Here is an 18,457-nt window from a genome sequence, read left to right as displayed (position 1 = left end):
TCAGACAGTAAATTTCTGCTGTTCTAAGCCACTTAATATGTAATAGTTCATTATGACAGTCCCAGTAAAGTAATACACACATTAATCAAATAAAACTCCAAATAAAGAGGGGGTGTTCAGGCTTCAGGGGTCAATTTCAGAGGGTCTTTCCTGGTCAGAAGATAGGGCCATGCTGAGCTGACTGGAGCCTGTGGGTGGACAGGCAGAAGGGCAGCGGAGGGGGTGAAGCCCATGACCCAGAGGGGAACAGTGAGCGGTCCCCAGGCCTCCTGTGAGTGTGGGTCAGGTGGCCCCATCCTCTAATGGGAAATCTGAGACTTGACACAGAGGGTCAGATTCACTCATCAGCAAGTCTTTCCAGATCTGTAAATACATCACTGATGAGATTAAGGCACCTCCTCAAAATCCCAACAGGAAGCAAGTGATGCAAACAGAACTAATAGAAGATGAGACAGTCTCCCAGCCTGTAAAGTATCAGCCTTGAGCAAACAAGAGGAATATGTAGCCGGAAGTGGGAGTGGGAGGCGGGCATCTGTGCTCTTCCAAGCCCTGTCTCGGAGGATGGATGCCCTGATTTCAGGTGTCCCTTCCCAGATCTTCTTCTGGAAATAGCCTGGTGTTGAAAAGGACACCATATCTTGCTACCACAGCACATTGGGAACATCCCTAAAGAATACCCGACTCACTTTGCTCCAATTTTATGCTCACTAAGCAACCTTTTAAATTCTAATTTGGTGTCTGACTAGGTGATTTTTCTCTAGGCCCTGAGCCAGGACTATTCTCAGAACCAACCTTTAGGCTGCAAATGAAGAGCGGGCAGCATCGTGACCCCCCGGTAGGACCACGCAAGCTGGAGAAGTGGAGGAAGGGAGAACTGAGTGATGAGCAGTGATGAGGAGTGAGTAGCAGGGGGCCAGAGTTTGCCCAGAACCAGGTCTAGCTGGCCCAGCAGGCAGCCCTGGAAGGAGAGTGAGGCTGTTAACCCCAGGCATGTGATCAACAGGTCCCATGGAACCTAGAGAAGGCAGAGCCCCACTGAGCAAGCAGGCTGACAGGAGTCAAGGTCACTGACTCCCATCAAGGATGTGGCCCTGGGTCAGTAGGGCCCAGAAGACAGCATCAGCCTCCAACAAGCCCTGCAAGGCGGCTCCCCTGATACTCGCAGGCAGCCCCCTCCGCACTGCCAAAGCCCCTCCCCCTTTGCTCCCCAGACATCTGGCTCCAACGCCCAGCTCAGTGTGTTTCTTGCAGTTCTGCTAGGGTTGTACAACCATTGAGAGTTGGATGAAAGGTAAAACCAGCTTCAGGTTATTTTCCTCTGCATAGGTTTTCCTTTCCCTAAGCTACACCCCACTAATGTTCACGTTAATCGTGAAATAGATCATAACTCAAAACTAATGGAGAATTATCCTGTAAGACCCAGCTGGCAGACTCTCTAATTCATTGAAGTTCTTGTCCAGTATGAGATAAGATGGTTGTGTTAAGTTTAAAATGTGTGGTCATTTAAAATGTGTGGCTCCTCTGTCCATGGATTTTCCAAGCAAAAATTCTGGAGTGAGCTGACATTTCTTTCTCCAAGGGACTTTCCAGACCCAGAGATCCAACCTGGGTCTCTTGCACTTCCTGCATTGACAGGCGAGTTCTTTACCACCACACCACCTGGGAAGCCCATTTAAAATATATGGTCATAACATTGCAAATCAACTATTTGTTGTTGTTTGGTCACTAAGTCATGTCTGACTCTTTTTGACCCCATGGACTGTAGCAAAACAGGCTTCCCTGTCCTTCACTCTCTTCCAGAGTTTGCCCAAGTTCACATCCACTGATTCAGTGATGCCATCCAACCATCTCATCCCCTGTCATCCCCTTCTCCTCCTGCCTTCAGTCTTTCTCAGCATCAGGGTCTTTTGAAGTAAGTCGGCTCTTTGCACCAGGTGGCCAAAGTGTTGGAGCTTCAGCTTCAGCATCAGTCCTTCCACTGAATATTCAGGATTGATTTGCTTTAGAATTGACTGGTTTGACCTCCTTGCTGTCCAAGGGACTCTCAAGACTCTAAGTCAACTATGATACAGTATAAAACAAATTTTTTAAAAAATGTGTGGCCACAAAACCTCAAACCAGAAGCTCACTTTGAGCTTGGAAGCTCAAAGTGGACAGTGCTAACTGGATCAGGGACTTCTGCTGAATTTCCACTCAGTTCAGAACACTGATGTAGCCCACCCTGTCTCCTTGTCCGTGAGAGTAACACTTCATGCAGAATTTATGGACTTACTTCATGGTGCCAAGGAAGAGGGACCCTTCGATCCGAGGCTATTTTCTACACTGGCTGGTATCCTGGATGAGGGTCTGACCCCACAGGCACCCTTTGCAAGTTGGCAGAAGTGTCTACTGTGGCTTACACATCCCCTGGTCCTGAGACCCTCTGCACCATGGGCCATTCTCCATCAGCACCTGTGTCTCTCAGGGTGAGGTTGCTCCTGCATCTTCAGAGTCCTCTGTCCTCAGCTGAAGTTGTGAATGCTGGGGTTGGGGAGGATGTGACATCATCCATCTTTGCATAGACCTGCCCGGTGCAGTGGCGGCTGCCCCGCAGTGAGGGAACCCTCCCGCTGTCTGGGGGGCTCCTTGTGGTCCTCTCCACCAGGAGCTTCCCCTGAGGAAATAGGGAGCTGGTGTCTCCTTCTCCTAGCCCCTTCGCACGTCCCTCTAGCCTGGGGGGCACCCCCTCGATCTGCGAAGGAGGCACTGTGTTTGCAGCCTCCACACTCCCCCAACCCTGTGGTGTAGCGTGTGCTTCTAGAGTTTGCTCCTGGCATCGAAGCCAAGATTCGGCATGCTAAAACCCAAATAGGACAAATGAATCAGCTCGTAAGACGTGTCCCTCTTCTCACAATTCTTGCAACCTAAAACTAGAGCTTTCAAGGCTCTTTTGGCAGCAAAACCAAGAATGTAACCTTGTGTTTTTTCTGGGTCCTTCTGTGTCTTCCGTTCCTGGGACAATGAGCCTTGTCCTCATGTCCAGGTTAATGGCAGGAGAATCCCAAGGTGAATGGGAATTTCAAGGAGAAAAATATATCAGGGTATATTTCCAAATAGTACCCTGCTCCCAGGGTTAGATGCATGCTCATCTGTCTGCATCTGAGGGTGAATATCCATGTTTAGTAAGAATGAAGAACACAGTCTATAAGATGGAGAATTAATTCTACTGGACAAGGCCTCATGGGACACCAGAGAGTCTGAGCCTGAGATGGACAGGAGCTGCTGCCCATGATTTTTTGCTCACACTCAGTCATGTCTGACTCTTTGCAACTCCAGGGACTGTAGCCCACCAGATTCCTCTGTCCGTGGGATTTCCCAGGCAAGAATTCTGAGGTGGATTGCCACCTCCTACTCCAGGGGATCTTCCCAACCTATGGATGGAACCCACATCTCTTGCGTCTTCTGGGTTGGCAAGAGGATTCTTTACCACTGTGCTACCTGGAATTGTATCCATTGTCTATCTGCCCCCTCCAAGATGGGAAAATGGGGGCTCTGAAGAGTCCCCTAGGAACACTGGCTGCCACATCCCCCCTCCTCCCAGAAGCTGACCCCTGACCCCAGGGGACACAGCAGACCAGCCTTGGTCCATGCTTCCCACACCCATCCCTTTCCATGTTATTTCCAAAACACTAACTGCTATGCAGTTTTAAAATAATGAGAATAATTTGTAAAGAAACAAAGAGGTGAGCAGATGGTTCAGTTTCAAATAATGAAACCACCCAGAGCAGTTTGACCAGGACTGATGCCGCCTGAACCTCCAGGGACTAGGCTCGGGAAATGGCACGAAAAATGGCTCAGTGCCATCTGCACGCTGGAGCCCCCAGCACTCAACGTCACCGGCTCGTCCAGACCTCTGCGACCGGAACCGCCACTCTCTCAAATTAAAAGGCGACAGTTCTGCGGAGAGCTGGGGCAGTTGTTTGCAGATCTCAAGTCTGGTCCGTGTCACTCCCTTCCGACTGTGACCCACATGGAGACTCTCGTGGGAGCTTGGGAACATGCCACGTTGACGCACGCTTCTCACCAGGAGCTTGGAGGACCCGTCCTGGGAGCCCCTGTGTCTGAGCAGTCGTGCCCTATTGATTGTGCTATCCTCTCGTTAGGAGGAATTACAAATTCTGACCATCAGATTATGAAGTTTATGAAACCTTCCTGACCCTCAGGAGACCCTTACTCCATGGACCCTCAACTTCCCATCTCCACGCCAGTGAGCGGCAGATCTCACCGTGGTGAGGTCATAGCTGTACCGTTATTGTTCTGAATTTACAACCTCTTGATTTATTCTTCATCAAAAGAATAAAGCCCTGTCCGTATGGCTCTAAATCCTTTGGCTTGCAGAGTAGGGCTTTCATCTAGCCACTGCTTCTGTTTTTTCTCCCAAGACGCAAACAAAATACTGTTCTGTCTAAAAGAACTAACTCTGGAGGAGAGAAAAGTCCATATAAATTGGGAAAACATTTTACTTAGATTGTATTTTACAGGAAATATCTCAAAGTTGTGTTTAGTTGGTGTCAGGGACTGTGGGCAGTCCCTAAGTTCAGCGCCCTAAAGGAGGAGGCAAGTGCTTGCCGAGGGCTGGCTCAGCTCCATCCTTTGCCAGAATCCAGGGTTCATCCTGTGCCAGACCTCATAACTCCTCCTAACAAGGGCAGCAGCCTGGCAGGGACTGTAGCTCTGGAAGAGCTGATTCATGAGACAGAAGAACCACGAGAGCTCATAAAAATGAACCTCTCATCCTTGGAGCAACAGCCTAGGAGACATCTGAGCAAGAGGGTAGACCCAGGAGCACCGTGCAAGGTGCTTTCACAGGTCAGCATGGTCAACAGTACACGACCACTCAGACTCGGGGCCAGGAGGCAGTCATGTTCACTGTGCTTCGGATGAAACTGCATGGCGGTCCCAGACTCCAGTGTCTGGATTAAAGCTGTTTTTGTTAACTAATTTCCTCCCAGACACCTCTGTTTCCTTTTCTGTTTAATGCATATACCAAACCTCTCTTTGCCCAAGAATGCATTAGCTTCACTTTATCCCTGGATGTTATGTATTATTCAAGCAGCAATATTTTCCTGACCAGTTGATGTTAGCTATGAGGTGGACTCCGAGCGTTTCCATCTGGACTGAAAGTCCTGGTTATGCCAGGAACACTCAGTGCACTGGGGCTGAGAGTGACGAATGCTATACACCAGGGCTGCAGTCAAAGCAATGGTGTTTCCAACAGTCATGTACAGATGTAACAGCTGGACCGTAAAGAACGCTGAGTGCCAAAGAATTGATACCTTGGAACTGTGGTGCTGGAGAAGACTCTTGAAAGTACCCTGGACAGCAAGCAATCCAACCAGTCCATCCTAAAGGAAATCAACCCTGAATATTCACTGGAAGGACTGAGGCTGAAGCTGAAGCTCCAATACTTTGGCCACCTGATGAGAAGAACTGACTCATTAGAAAAGATCCTGATGCTGGGAAAGATTGAGGGCAGGAGGAGAAGGGGGTGACAGAGGATGAGATGGCTGGATGGCATCACCAACTTAAAGAACATGAGTTTGAGCAAGCTCCGGGAGATGGTAAAGGACAGGGAGGCCTGGTGTGCTGCAGTCCATGGGGTTGCATTAAGACACGACTTAGCGACTGAACTATAACAACAAACTCCAGGGTAGACACCTTGGGGTCAAGAGGAATGTCACAGGAATAAGTCAAGTCTTCCCTCCCTCCTGGCATCTCCTGGACCTGGTGCCCTTGAATGCAGGCCGCCATGGCGCTGGGAAGGAGTGGAAGTGAGGGGAGACTGTCCAGTGTTGGAGCAGTGGAGAGGGTGTCCTGGTCCTTTATTCAGAATGTTCTTTTATGAGCCAAACCGAGATGGCAATTTTCCCAGCTTCTGTGCCTTCCCAGTAAACAAAATAAAATATTCTAAACCTGGCATGTGTCTTCCTTTGGCTTCCCTGGTGGCTCAGTCAGTAAAGAACCTGCCTGCCAATGCAGGAGACAGAGGTTCAATCTCTAGGTCAGGAAGATCCCCTGGAGAAGGAAATGGCAACCCACTCCAGTATTCTTCCCTGGTACATCCCATGGACAGAGGAGCCTGGTGGGCTACAGTCCACGGGGTCGCAAAGAGTCGGACACGATTTAGTGACTAAGCTACCAGCACCACGTGTGTTGGTTGTCCAGAATCCGAGAGCCACCTGTGACAGAGGGCGGCGTTGATCAGGGCGGCGGAGAGCAGTCAGAGGACAGATGGTCAAGAAGTCAGGGGCGCTGATGGGAGAGTTCGGAAGGTGAGTATCTCACTGCCACTCCATTCTTCCAAGAGACAGAGCACTTACAGGTGACGGGGAGTCTACACTGGCTGCACAACCACAGCTGGGGACCCTTCGGTGGAGACCACTAGGGTGGTCCCTCCTTGCTGGTGATTATCTTTGCATGGCAACTCGATTTCCTCTAAAAAAGCAAAAATTCCAGCGTCACTGGCATTCGGCTTTCCCTTCATCCCACAGAAAGACACAGCCTAAAGAAGCCCACACAGAGTAACACCCCAGAGAACCGCCCCAAACTCTGATTATTGCTCTCCAGTGATTTGCCACTTTCTGCCTTCAGAATGGATCGATTCCAGCTTACTGGTGTGCTTGCCTTTGCTGACAGAGATGCTTTTATTAATTGACATGTCCTTGAAAAGTGCCCCCAAGTGGAGGAAAGAGCATCACACTTTTGTGCCCTTATTAAAATAAGCCCCTGAGGGAGAGGGTGCCTCGTGCCTGGGCTGAAACCTGCTCTTGCCACGTATCCACAGGACCCCCTCCCTCCCTCCCTTTCTTTCCTTTCCTTTTTTTTTCCACAACAGAACGTCTTACGGGCTCTCTCTTACTTACGGGGAAAAACATGGCCCACTTAACAAGTTGATTTCTTCCAAGGCTGTGCAATTTCTCTGTAGTTTATGAACAATTTTTGTCCACAAGGACTAAAGCAAATATTGCTTACAATATAATCAGATGAATAGAGCCAGGGCAGGAAAACAAATCCTTTCGATTACTATCACAGCTTCCTGACACACCTGGTGATTTCTCGAAATTCGTGAGCCTGCAATGGCTAAAGGTCAACGTAATCTGCAGTCAGAAAAAAAGAAACAGAAAATTCAGGACCTGAGTTTCAATGTTATTGTTGCTTCCAGAACCTTACTGTGGAGATAAATGACTTCTTCCCAAGTGCATAGAGCCCTGAGTTGTTGAATTATTGTGGGATGATTTTACCACGTGTGGAGCAGAAGTCAGCTCAGGCTGCCATAACAACAGACACCACAAACTCAGTGGCTTTGTTGTTGCTGTTCAGTCGCTCAGTAGTGCCCGACTGTGACCCCATGGACCACAGCACACCAGGCTTCCCTGCCCTTCACCATCTCCCAGATTTTGCTCAAACTCATGTCCATTTAGTCAGTAATGCCATCCCACCATTTCATCCTCTGTCGTCCCCTTCTCCTCCTGCACTCAGTCTTTCCCACATCAGGGTCTTAAACAATAAGAGCCCATTTCTCATAATTCTGGAGATCAGGGGGCAGTGTGGTCAGGTGGGGGGAGGGCCCTCTTCCTGGCTTGCAGATGGACACCTCCTTGTTGCATCTTCACATGCCCTTTTCTTAGTGTGTGGAAAGAGAGCTCTTTCTCTTCCACTCCTTATAATGCCACTGAGTTTCCTGGATTAGGGCCTCATCCTTATGACGTCATTTAACCTTACTTTGTTGTTTAGTCGCTAAGTCATGTTCGACTCTTTTTTGACCCCATGGACTGTAGCCCGCCAGGCTCCTCTGTCTGTGGGACTTTCCAGGCAAGAATACTGGAGTGGGTTTCCATTTCCTACTCCAGGGGATCTTCCTGACCCAGGGATCAAAGTCCCGTATCCTACATCTTCTGCACTGGCAGAAAGATTCTTCTTTACTGAGTCACCTGGGAAAACCCTGTATGTAGCAGTATACATACGTGTATACAGACACAGACATGGACATACACACAGATACAGCAAAGATGTAGAGACAGGTGTTGACGTGTGACGGGAAGCTGAGCACAGGGGCAAAACAGTCATGGTGATTCCGGGAGCGTGAGCTGGCGTGTGCGCACACAGTGCGGGAGCGTGAGCTGGCGTGTGCGCACACAGTGCGGGAGCGTGAGCTGGCGTGTGCGCACACAGTGCGGGAGCGTGAGCTGGCGTGTGCGCACACAGTGCGGGAGCGTGAGCTGGCGTGTGCGCACACAGTGCGGGAGCGTGAGCTGGCGTGTGCGCACACAGTGTGGGATAGTGAGTTGGCGTGTGCGCACAGTGTGGGAGCGTGAGCTGGCGTGTGTACACACAGTGTGGGAGCGTGAGTTGGCGTGTGCACACGCGGTGTGGCATCATTGTAGGTGCTCAGAAGGAGGCATTGAGCAGACTCTGGGAATCAATCAGGTTTCAGGAGGCCGGGTTGAGGTGTGGGTGGAGGTGAGCCGCCAGGTGCTGGCCAAGACGGGTGGATGGGGACATACTCAGGCTTGTGAGGAAGTTGGGAGACCAGGTGGGCAGGAACGTGGGTGCCCCTGAGTTCCAGACTAAGGATTTTGGAAAGCACCAGTGTAAACTCTGGAGCTACTACAGTCCTGGGAGAGGGGTCTTGTGGTCAGAGAAGTGTTTGAGATCATGGATTTGCCAGAAGTCCAGAGAATGCGCTGGAAGGGAGTGTTTCTCACACCCAGGTAAGAGGGAGGAGATGGAGAAAAGGCCATGTGTCGAAGGTGATCATCTTAATTAATGCATCTCTACACTTGAGCTAACTTTTACATCATCAGTAGGGGAAAACTAACCTGTCTCACAGCAGTCTAAACCCAGCTCGTGTTCCCTATTAGTGGGTGAACAATCCAGTGCTTGGTGAATTCTGCTTCACAATGATAGGAAGAGCTGACATAGAAGGATCAAAGAGCAACATCGGTGTGAACGCTTGGCCACCACAAACTTTTACATTTCATACCATGGTACCTGGTTCAGGGGAAAAAAAAAACCATGCTTTTCACATATTAACACTGCTGATTCATTCCAAAATCCTGCTGAAACCATCAATGTGAAGATAGAACAGCAAACAGAAATGCAACTGAGGATCTGAAGCTTTCCCGTATAATAATCATCAGAGGTAATCAAATATTTAGGTCTGGTTTGGGTTCTTTAGCCCAATAAGTAAATTGTTATGATTCCACACAAAATAAATGTCATTTGCTGGACTAATGAAAATGGTTGGCTGCACAGGGAGTTTTAAAAGCTAAGCGTAGTTATTATGATAAACGTTTCTCTATCCACAGTAAAAAGAGTTTTTATTCCTGTGATCACAATATTCAAAAAAGCCATCTTATAGATCTTAAATATTTCGTGATTCACCATAATAGAACTGAAAATAAATATAGATGTGCTTTCTCAGAACTTCTGGTATGTATCAAAAGCTATTATTAAGATGTCCTTTCTGCTGAAATTTCAGAAGCAGAAAAAGCTGGCTAAGAACTAAAGCTCCCCTCCCCCAATGACAGCAGCCCATCATCCTTCCTGCTGTACACAGAGGAAATGAAACAGACATCGTTATCACTTTTGTCTCATAAGTGTGGGGAGTGGGGGATGACAGGTGGAGAGGAAATTGATTTTTTTGGCTGACTTGAAAAAAACAATTTTATAAGAAAAAGCATGTGCTCATTAAAGGGCTGGTGCAAATGATTTAAAGAGAGGAAAAGAAACACTGAATTTTGGGGGGGAAAAAAGAAGCACAGTGGTGGTGATCTTGCTACTGCCCTCCTGGGGGACGGAAACCCTCCTTCCCTTCTGTGATGGGTGGCAAATGCTAGAAATGTGAAGCAGCGTGTCTAATCAATAATGAGGGCAAATGAGGTCAGTGGAGGCCACTCTCTAGACTATCGCAGGTAATACTGAAAGGAGGCACCTCTCCTAGACCACAGGGAGCAAACTTGCCTCTGCATTATAAACAACTTGAAAGAAGGGGAAAAAAGATGTGTGTAAACCATTTCCTTTTTTATTGGAAAGTGAAGTTAGTTGGAGAAGGCATACAGTGAGGATAGAAACATGTCCCATTAAAATAAGATTATCCGATCTGCTGAATGGCAATGTTGACTAAAACGAAAAAATGCACAATGCAAAGGTTGAGACTGCTTTCTTCACTGCTAAGGACACTAGCCTGGGAACCAGCCTCTCATTGTTCTGAGGGACTGATACAGGCAGGTAAGAGACAAAACAAGATACAGAGGAGGTTTTGCAAGAGAAAAATGTAGTTGAACTTCAAAGATTACTGCTAATCACAAAAACAGACACATAGAGTTAATGAGCTTAGTGCTCTTCTATGTGTGGAAAGATGCAAGAGTCTGGGCTTATGGAAATTTTTCCTTTGATATGAGTCTTAGTTGTCTAGGGTCAGTATTCTGTTTGTTTGTTTTTCCTTCATCATGAATGACTTTATGGCTGCTCATCCTTTGTTTACTGAAATGGCCCCAGCAGAATATCCAAGAAGGAGTTCAAATGGATATTTATTCATGGACAGTAAACATCTGAGCACATTTGAGAAGTCCCAGGACACAGTCAGTTGTTGGACTATAGAGAAAGCTGAGCACCCAAGAATTGATGCTTTTGAACTGTGGTGTTGGATAAAACTCTTGAGAGTCCCCTGAACTGCAAGGAAATCCAACCAGTCCATCCTAGAGGTGATCAGTCCTGAGTGTCCATTGGAAGGACTGATGCTGAAGCTGAAACTCCAATACTTTGGCCACCTGATGTGAAGAACTGACTCATTGGAAAAGACCCTGATGCTGGGAAAGATTGAAAGTGAGAGGTGAAGGGGACGACAGAAGATGACATGGTTGGATGGCATCACCGACTCAATGGACATGAATTTGAGTAAACTCCAGGAGCTGATGATGGACAGGGAGGCCTGGTGTGCTGCAGTCCATGGGGTCACAAAAAGTCAGACACGACTGAGCGACTGAACTGAACTTAGGACACAGTCAGCTTTCCCCAGGCTACTCCAGGGTCACATGACTTACACCCCAGCTTCTCCCCCAGCCTCAGCCGGGACTGGACCAGGAGCACCTATGCACCGCCCCCAGATCATGGTCTTCACCCCCTCCCACTGATCACCTGTTCTGCACTCAGTAGCTCCTGTGCTGCCCCCGTGACACAACAGGGATTCCATGAAGGTGCCATCAATAGTCGAAATTACCTTCAGACAGCTCTGCAAGGAGGACTTGAAGTCACCACAGCATCATCCCAGGAGAGGGAACGTCACTCAATAACCAACACGTGCGCTGCGGCCTTTCAGTGGGGTCTATTGTCTCTTATTCACACACACTCCTTCAGTGTCACTCCCAACCCTCCCGGACTGGCTCACGTTCCCTGCGAGAGCTTCACGTGAACCTGAAGACCTGCCCCCCTCTGACCCCTGCCAATAACTTAGAAACAGGAAGTCCCTTGAGGGCTACCCCTGAGGTCGGTACTATGTGGAATGAATGGAGCCGAGAGGCGGGAATCGCCCTGAAGACCACACACTCCCAGGCCAGGCGCCTGCTGGAGCCGATCAACGCAGGAGACGTGGGAAGGGACACAGCCGCCCTCGGAAGCGAGGTGGGAAAGAAGCCGGGGAAGAGGCCTGGAGGGAAGCTGGCCCCGTCCCAGAGGACTGGGCTGGGCTGTCTGGCTCATGTGAGCACGTGTGCATGAAGCATGTAAAACAATGTCTGCGCTTAGCAGGCAAGATGGGAGTGGTTTGCCCTTCTGTTGCTACTGTTGCAAAACATTACGCATGATTCTGAACTACTTTAATAATAAGAAACAAATTAATTCCAAATTGACTCAGCATGGGGGGGTGGGTGATGGGAAGAGATGGTGTATTAATAACAACTTCATAATTAACAAAATGCCAAGAAGAGAAAGGGTTAGTGTGAGATAAAAACATTCAGGGAAAATATATTGTAAAGCAAGTATAGAAACTGTTTTAGCAAAGGTTTAGACTGTGTGTGTGTGTGTGTGTGTGTGTGTATGGGGGGAAGGCAGTTTTAATAAAGGAAAATTCTTAACCAGAACCCTGGAGAAGGAAATGGCAACCCACTCCAGTACTCTTGCCTGGAGAATCCCATGGACAGAGGAGCCTGGTAGGCTACAGTCCACGGGGTTGCAAAGAGTCGGACATGACTGATCAACTTCACTTTCTTTCTTTCTTTTTCTTTCGTTCTTTTTTTTTCTTTCTTTCTTTCTTCTTTCTTAACCAGGAAGAAAAAAAGAGAAGCAAGTTGCTATAAGAATCAAGCACACTTGAGCAACATCAAAGTCCTCATCGGTCTGTAGTTACTTGGGTTTGTGAGCTGTGGGGGCTGAAGCTGCTCTTTAACACAGGTCTTATTCAACCAGGAGTTGTGGACTCTCTGCTGCAGACAGAGCACTGGCTCCAGTGGCTTCCTCCTTCCCACTTGTTCTTTAACTCCTCACAACCATCTCAGTCATCGCTTCTGGTCCAGAAGACCTTGTTCTGGTCCCTCCTGGCTCCTGCAAGGGAGAGGGAGACAGCGGCGAGCTCAGGACACTGTCAACCCTCTCTCATCTCTGCCACGGCCAGAGTCCCAGTGAGGGGTGTTCACAGTCACAAACATCTTGGCTAAAATAAAACAAATAAGACTCCAGATAGGAAAACAATGTTTAATTCTCATCAGTTGTTTAAATCAAGTCCCTAAACATGAAACCGACATTGTCCCCTTGAGGAAGACACAGGGTGTGGGGTCTCCAAGAGGAAGAGCCACTTCTCTTGCTGTGCAGTCACCTTACAGGAATCACAACCCTCTGACTTGGTAAGCTGAAAATTCCAAGTCAAGAAGGACTGCAGGCTCAGGGGCTGCAGGGAAGATTAGGGGTAACTTCACAGATGGGTACCAACTTTCAAGATGGTACCCAGGGTGTGTATGCTTAGTCACCCAGTCGTGTCCAGCTCTTCGTGACTGTATGCCAGGTTCCTAGGTCCACGGAGTTCTCCAGACAAGAAGACTGGGATGGGTAGCCATTCCCTTCTCCAGGGGATCTTCCCAACCCAGGGATCCAACTCTCATCTCCCAGGTCTCCTGCATTGGCAGGTGGATTCTTTATCCACTGAACCAAACAGGCAAACCAAAAAAAGCCCTTTTAGCTTTCTTTCAAATTGTAGCAGGACAGGCTCTGTCTCTCTGACCCCAGGCAATGGAGACCAGTTTACCACCTGCTCATTCCCTTCCACTCTGTGCCCCCCCACCCACACCCAGCTCTCAGTCCAGATTTTTATACAGCTTCAGCAATTCTGAGGGATGCTGAGGCGTGCGTGTCTTTATTTTTGTTTGCCTACTCCATTTGGCTTCTGGGTCTAATTTGCATTTTGCGTGGCCATGGCATCTCTTAGTCCTATTTGACTTTTTAAAAATTGTCCACACTTTGCGAAAACTGTTTCCAATCTATTTTACAGATAGATTGTAAACAGTGTCCGACTTACTCTGTCAAGACTGTCTGCCTTCCTCACATCCTCGCACCCACACAGAGTCCTCAGGGGGCTTCCCTCTGCGTGCTGATCTTGCCAGCCCTTGAGTGTTCTGATATGAAAGAGCATGCCTTCCTGGAAGACGGGAAATGTGATCATGAGAAGAACACAGCCTGATACACAGCAGGCTCTCAACGGGTGAGGAGGGAAGGCAGGAGTGCATGAACAAGAATGAATGAAGGCTACCAACCTGCCCTAAGGCACAAGCATCTGTGCGGCAGTCACCTCCCATGGACACATCAGTGAAATTGCTCCCCTTTTCTCTTGTGGATGATTTCTCCCCAGTGTCCTGAGGCTGCACCCAGAGACAGCCGCCTGTCAATCAGGAAGGGAAATTCTGCCTTGAAAAAGTTTTCCATTCATCAGCTGCCTCTCTGGGCTTTGTCTGTCAAGCAGACAAGCCATATCGAAAACTTCGCATGATTTTAAACTTCCTAGTAGCACTGACAGTAATCACAGTAATGACAGGGATGGAAATAATAATAACAATAATATCAGGCGCTCTAAATTTGAGTAGCGCTTCATAGCTTTCAGACTGCTTTCAAATGCATTTGCAGCTTCCTTCCATGCCTCCAGTAACCCTGAAAATACACAGGTAATCACTGCCGTGGCCACATCTTTATAAGTTTTTGCGATCTTAAATCAAGATCCAAGGGTGCAGGGAAACGGAAACTTCATCTGCACAGAGAAGAGGTACGTGACCCTCTTGCCGCCTCATTCCAGGAAGAACAGCCACCTTCCTTTATAGCAGGGACCCCCTGAGCAAGGATACTGATCAGGCTTCCCACCCCTTTGGGGTGTTAGATAAACAGTGCAGTAACAATCAACGGTCTGAGGCTTTGCAGGCTAGGGACTGCCGGCCAACGAGTGACCTTCTAAGGCTGGGTCACAATCTCATTTCTTTTCTTTCTCGCTGGAATTTTAATCAGTCTGAGCATCCATTAATGATTCTTTCCTATCCATTTGATTAAAACACAAAGTCACTGAGGCAGCAGCAAATTGGATTTTTTTTCCCTTGGCCCTTAATGTGCTGCAGTAATGAAATCCATGACTTCCAACCTCCGCTAGTGAAGAGCCGGCATGTACAGTGTGAAAGGCAGGGCCACTCATTTGTCTCCTGGCTGATTATCCTTCCCGAGAAAGGCCTCTCACGGCCGTCCGTCTCTAGAACAGAGCACCTGTATGGGAGAGCTGAAGACTGAAAGCCATTTCTTTAAAAGCAGCTGCAGCTTTTATCACTAGGGTGAAATCATATCCCACATACTAATTTAATAAACTCCTTCAAGCTTACACAGAGTCCTTTCCTGGAAAAGGATGTGTTTATATCCCACTGGCCAATGCGATGAAAGATTTCCATTTACAACCCAAGGAAGAAACAGGAGTGAAGATTAAAAACAAGGCTAAGCCAGTCCAGTTCATACTTTGATTAAACTGTAGATTCTGATCATCACAGAACTGAGCTGTGGAAGTTAAGTAGCTAGGTAACATCCACACCCTTGTCGCTCAGATATGTAAAGAAAGCTTTTCCCCTGCGGCCCCTGCTCAGGTCTTTCTGATGGTGACCCCCGTCTTGTGCTGAATCTCATGACCTCAGCCCCACGATGACCAGCTGTAGGCAAAGACTATCATGTCAGAGCTCCTTCCTGGGAAAGCAGTGGGGTTGGTTCAGAGTGGTTGCTTCCAGGGCTCAGAAGAACCTGAGGCCCACCTTCCCCATCACTTCTCTTTTTCCAGGGAAAATAAATTGGGTGGTAAGGAATCAAAGAGGAACAAACTGTTGTGGTAGACGTCACCTCAGTAACATAGAGAAAAATCCTCATTATAAGAGGATAATCTGAGCTCTCATGCCTGATTTTATATTTGTTCATTCAACAAAAAATAGTTGGTGTTGAGTATCGAGAGCTGAAGATGTATCCTTTAAAATTTTTTTTTAAAAACTTTTGTTCTCACAGAGCCTTCCATGTGTTATGAAACTATGCCTTGTCATCTTAAAAATAACCCAATAGTTTTATGACATGTCTATAGTAGATTCTCAGGCAGGTTAATCCACCACGTCCTCCCGGCACACAAAACTTCAGTACCATGTGACGGACAGCTCCTCACATCATTACAGGTGCTCCCAGGCTAGTATCTCAGCATCTTATCTGCCAGCATCCCAAGCTACAGAAGGTGCCGAGCTTCATACAGACATAATTTGGAAGTGGGAGAGATCGGTGTCCCAGGGCAATCCTCAGGAGAAGGGAACCCATGGGTAAATGTCAACTAAAACTCATGAGGTATCTCGCCACCCCTGCACCCTGGACCAGATACTGAGCATTACTGTCTCCCAAACCCACTCAGGGAACACTCACCTGCCTTTTGTTACAAGGATGCTCGTTCTTCTCAAGGACGTTTCAGTAGTGAATATGTGCTTACACGTTGCATAGAACAATGGTTCTCAGTCAGGGGCAATTTTGCCCCTGAGTGGACATTTGGCAGCGCCTGAAGACATTTCTGCTTTGCATAGTTGGGATGGGGGTGCCAACGGCATCTGGAGAGTACAAGCCAGGAAGGCTTCCACACACCCTACAGTGCACAGGAAAGCCCCTGGCAACCAAGCATTATTTGGTTCAGAATGCCCCTGGTGCCTCGATGGAGAATCCCTCCATACAAATAGTCTCTCCCTCCAGAGAAAAGGACAGGCATGCTCACTGGCCATTACTGAAAGACTCGGGTCCCCTGAGCTCAAGTTTCCTGAGTGATAAGACACCTACTGTGTGCAGAGGCCCACCTGCCTATGCCTACGGGACTCAGGGGCAAGGAGACTGCCCTGCCATGTTCAACGATCTCCTTTGTTTCTGAGTGTTGTGCCTTCTACCAGCCTCTAGGAGACTGACAGCTAACATGAGCGCTTGGCAGCAGGGTAAAAACTCACACCCTGAGTCACAGCCCTGACACCCTCTAGGGACGAGTGTTGCCTCTTGGACCCAATCTGTAGATGTCTGGGACATGGGACGCTTAGATGTGCTACAAGAGCAACTACAGAACAAGCAGCCGCCTGCAGGGCTGGGGAGCAGGAAGAGCTGTGCGCCCAGTGTGCCTCCTCCTGCCTCGGGAAGCAGGGGGAGGCAGACTCCTAAAGCAAGGAGAACCCTGGAGCAGGGAGTGTGCTGCTACAGCTCACTGCTAAACTAATAAGCAGCCAGACGCAGCTGACGCTGTGGCCACCACGTGTGACCGTATCAGGCTCTGGAGCCCATCAAAGCAATTCAATAACTCAACGTCAGCGTCTTGGTTTCAACTCATTTTCCCAACAGGCATCTGTTCTGACTTGATTTGCACTGGGTGAGATGACCTGCAGCGTCCATACCCCCAGCAGCAGCAGCAACCCAGGGGGCATGCGTGAAACATCGCTTCAGTCTTGTACAACTCTGCGACCCCATGGACTGTAGCCGGCCAGTCTCCTCTGTCCACGGGATTCTCCAGGCAAGAATACTGGAGTGGGTTGCCTTGCCTTCCTGCAGGGGATCTTCCCAACCCAGGGATCAAACCCATGTTTCTTATGTCTCCCACATTGGCAGGCAGGCTCTTTACCACTAGGGCCACCTGGGAGGGACCCATACAGACAGGAGGGTGGAGTGAGGAGGAGGGAACCAGACTCTGGATCCACATTGGAAGGTCAGGCATGGAAATGTCTTCAGAGCCCAGGAAGGCCCATCTGTAATTTCTAGAACAAAGCAACCTGAAGCCACTGCTTAGTGACCCCCAAAGTAAGGGCACTCACCTCTCACTCACTGACTCCCAGATGGACCATCACTGATGCACAGTTCTGAGTGCTAGTCATGGTATGGGGTCCAAATCTCCTCCTCGTCCATTTCCACTCATTGGCCCTGAATGACCAGTCAGGAGTCAAAGCCATGTGCGTTAAGTTTCAAGTTCAGGTGCAAGTTCCAATCCTTGGGTGAAATAACATGTAAATTAAGTTCTATAGCTTATAATCTAGCCTTGTGACTAGAGGGGAAGCTAATAATTTGATGACTGATCGAGAGCTCTAAGAGAACTCAGGATCCATCAGAGAACAAGAACGATCATTGGCAACCCACTGTCTGTGGCTGCTTTCACACTTAGCACCAGAGCTCAGTAGTTGCAACAGAGACTTTAATCTCTGGCCAGCAAAGCTGGAAATATTTACTATCTGGTCCTTTACAGGAAAAGACTTAAATTCCTGAACCCTTGGGTTCACGGAGGAGAAGAGATTCACCTACAGGCTGCACATGGGTGGGTCCATAAAAGACATGAGTCAGCCAAAAATATCAAAGTCCCAGGTTGGATGGCATCATCGACTCAATGGACATAAACCTGAGCCAACTCCTGAACATAGTGGAGGACAGAGGGACCTGGTGTGCTGCAGTCCATGGAGTCACAAAAAGTCGGACGCGACTTAGCAACTGAACAGCAACAACCAAAGTCCCCTCAACACGGTGGTGATGGACATCTTTCAAATCCTAGGGAGAAATCAGCCAGAAGAACCAGGCTCTGATGCAATGAGACACCAGTAATAACACCTGTGAAGGGGCTGGTGGAGGCACAGGTCAGCCCCACTAGGACCCTCCCAGCAGCGGGGATGCACACCTGTGTCTGAGTAAAATAGAAAGGATGGACAGGAGCCCCTGAGAGCAATTAGGAGAAACACCGTCGCTACTGTTCAGTCGCTCGGTCGTGTCTGACTCTTTGTGACCCCATGGACAGCAGCGCACCAGGATTTCCTGTCCTTCACTATCTCCCGGAGTTTGCTCAAACTCACGTGCATTAAGTCAGTGATGCCACCTAGCCATAGAAAAAGTCAAAGAGAAGATAAAATTAAATCTGAGCTTCTCCTTGATTTTT

General features: G+C 48.5%; 1 long non-coding RNA gene across 1 annotated transcript in view; it reads left to right on the top strand.

Annotated features, from left to right (window-relative positions):
* Positions 1–12,696, top strand: part of LOC133233776 (uncharacterized) — a 28,105-nt gene extending 15,409 nt beyond the window's left edge. The window contains exon 4 of the long non-coding RNA XR_009731844.1: positions 12,306–12,696. This is a non-coding gene — a long non-coding RNA (uncharacterized LOC133233776). The remainder of the gene's footprint in view (positions 1–12,305) is intronic.
* The last annotated feature ends 5,761 nt before the right edge of the window (positions 12,697–18,457 follow it).

The sequence above is a fragment of the Bos javanicus genome, chromosome 20, assembly GCF_032452875.1.
Source record: "Bos javanicus breed banteng chromosome 20, ARS-OSU_banteng_1.0, whole genome shotgun sequence".
NCBI lineage: Eukaryota > Metazoa > Chordata > Mammalia > Artiodactyla > Bovidae > Bos > Bos javanicus.
The sequence above is the reverse complement of the archived record's forward strand: the minus strand, read 5'-3'. Positions and strand labels throughout refer to the sequence as shown.